The sequence below is a fragment of the Mirounga angustirostris genome, unplaced genomic scaffold (genome assembly GCF_029215605.1).
Source record: "Mirounga angustirostris isolate CCGP_5_RB_7025 unplaced genomic scaffold, mMirAng1.0.hap1 SCAF_13, whole genome shotgun sequence".
Taxonomy (NCBI): Eukaryota; Metazoa; Chordata; class Mammalia; order Carnivora; family Phocidae; genus Mirounga; species Mirounga angustirostris.
The window spans coordinates 103,018,370-103,021,475 of NW_026991721.1; positions in this window are offsets into that span (position 1 = coordinate 103,018,370).

The following is a 3,106-nucleotide window of genomic DNA, read 5'->3' on the forward strand; positions in this document are numbered from 1 at the left end:
GCAGACTCCCTGCTGAGCAGGGAGCTGGACCTGACCCACCCCAGGACCCTGGGATCATGACCTGAACCAAAGGCAGACACTTAATCGACTGAGCCACCTAGGCACCCCCTGTTTTGGGTTATTTTAAAGCAGAATTCCAATGCTGCTGGTGGGTTTTTCTTGTCAAAGTACTAAGCAAGTCCCTCATTATTACCATTTTTCTCTCTTCTTAGTCCATTTGGGCTGCTATAATAGAACGCAGTTTTTGAGGGGGTGCTTATCAACAGAAACTTATTCCTCACAGTTCTGGAGGCTGGGAAGTCTAAGACTGAGGTGTTGGCAAATTCAGCATCTGGCGAGGGTCTGCTTCCTGGTTCGTAGGCCACTGTGTTTTCACTGTGTCTTCCATGGAGGAAGGGGTGAGGGAGCTCTTGTGGGTCTCTTCCATAAGGACACCAGTCCAATTTATGAGGGGCTAATCCTCATGACTTAAGCACCTCCCAAAGGGCCCTAATACCACCTAATACCATCACATTGGGGTTAGGTTTCCACATATGAATTTTGGGGGCACACATTCAATCTATAATATCCTGGTCTCTTCATTCCTATGGTTAGGGGGTCTCATGTCTCCCTCAACACTCACTCTGCCTCTTGTCCTCTGCCCTATTTTTTTTTTTTAATAATAGGCTATAGCCCTTAAGAGCATGTCTTTGGAATTGGATCTGATTTGAATCTCAGTTCTTATCACTTATCTATAAACTTTAGGCAGCTCACATGACTCTTCTAAGCCTCCACTTCCTCATCTGTGAAATGGAACTAATAGTAGTTAATGCTGCACTGGAGCTGAGCGAGAAACAGAGACAGCTGATCGACATGTTTCCTCCTCTTCTCTTCCTTCTTTTTGCTATGGTTTTCTGTCTCTGGCCATTCACCCGGGAAGTACCAAAGAACTTCTAAAATCTGAATTCTGGACTTCACTGAATTCACTAGACCACCATTTATTACATATTTATTGTGGTTACTAAAAGCAAGGGTGTATATACCATCCTTTCCATATGCACATTTTAACAAGGACCTTCCAGAAACACATTTCTTTAAGGTGGAAAAGATGTCTTAAATGGTGAGATTGTTAGGCCTTGTGGGAGAGAAAGGTCTCTAGGACACTGAACACATAGAGAATGTGTGCCCTCTCATTTCTGTGTCACAATGTTAGAGATTTTCACACATGCTGAATGATCTGATTAGCATATCCATCAACTGAAATGGGTTTAATGGAAGCCATTATGCCCACTTTCCATTTTGGAATCTAAAGCCCAAACAGGATCATGATCTAACATAAGATGATTAAAAACAAATTCTAAAAGCTACAATTTAGAGATCATCTACTATGTACCAAGTACATTACATGCATATGTCTTGAATGCACAATCCATACATTATGGATAAGGCTTGGACTTAGAAAGGCTGAGTAACTCATGCAAGCTAACACCAGGAACGACGAAGCTACGCTTCACACCACATCTCTTTTATTCTAATGCACTGCCTCCAGATTGATTTATTCAAGAAATATTATCTATCAGGCATTTTGATGTTATTGAACAAGAAGAGAGAAATGAAACATTTTAGCATATAAAATTAATAACCAACACTTAAAAAATAGTGCCAGGAACTGTTCTAAGAGTTACCATGTATTTGCTCCTCTAATTCTCTCATTAACCCACTGTTATTGTCATCACAATTTTACATGCAAGGAAACAAAGATGCTAAGCATTTTGGCCAAAACGTAAAGTGAATAAGTATCAGAGATTTAGAACACTAGTCTGGAATCCTTAGCCAGTACTTTATGCATTCTTGCATATCGTGTGCTGCTCTATTTAGCAATGGTGACGATACATGGGTCAGAGTCTGGGAATCAGGTATCACAGAATATTTTCTGGGATTTCATATGAATACACCACCCTATACCTACAGTGTCTGGTAGGTGCCTGAGCTTGCTGGTACTTCCTGGGAGCTCAGAGCTCTCGCACCTCTTTAATAGGAACCAAACTGGAGTGAACTTAGGTCAGTGGTTCTCAAATTTAGCTGTAATCACTTGACGGGTTTAAAAAAATACTGATGACTGGATCCTATGGCCCACAATTCTGATTTAGTTAGTCAAAGGCACGCCTTGGCATCAGGATTTTAAAAACATCATCTCAAGCATTTTAATGAGCAGTCAAGTTTGAGAACCACTGACCTAGATCAGCAATTCTCAGTGAGGTCCTCAGACCCCAGGAAGTTCTCTACAGGGGCTCCATGACATACAAACTACTTTCATAATAATACTGAAACATTAGTTTGTTCCTTATCTACTGTGTTGACATTTGTTATGATGGTACAAAAACAATGGTGGGTAAACGCACTGGTGTCTTGGTATGAATCAAGACAGTGGCACCCAATTTTATAGAGATGCAATTTCACTGCCACACACTCATATTTAAAAAAATCAGTTTCACTTAAGAATATTTTCAATGAAGCAGTAGAAAGTATTAATTTTGTTAAATCTTAAGGATGCATTATTTTAATACTCTGGGTAATGAAATGGAACATATGCATAAAGTACGTCTGCATATTGAAGTAGAATGCTTATGAGTGCTTGTCTTGAAAAAGAGCATTTGTGTAATTATTTGAGTTGCAAGCTAAACTAGACCTTTTTTTTTTTTTTTTTGGTGGAACAGCATTTTTTACTTCAAAGTATGACTAGTAGGCAAATCATGGTAATATAGACTTGGGTATTTGGTAGACATTTCCTCAAAAATGGACAAAGAAAGAATTTACCTTCAAGGAAAAAAACAGACAATTTTGTTTGTTTGCTGCCAGTGATAAAAATTCAGCTTTTACATGAAAATTAAAATTGTGGAAAGCTTGCACCAGCTGCTGTGAGCTATGCTGCTACTTTGCACTTAAAGACTTTTCTGAAAGGGTAAGGGGGGGTATTTAAAAAGTAATTTTTTTGACAGTGGATAATGAAATGTAGTGAACGTTTAGAAGATTGGCATAACTCAGTGAATCAACATCTTCCAAAATGATCAATACATGATATTAAAAAATCATGCAAGTACCAAAGACTCATTCAGTGTGCACGATA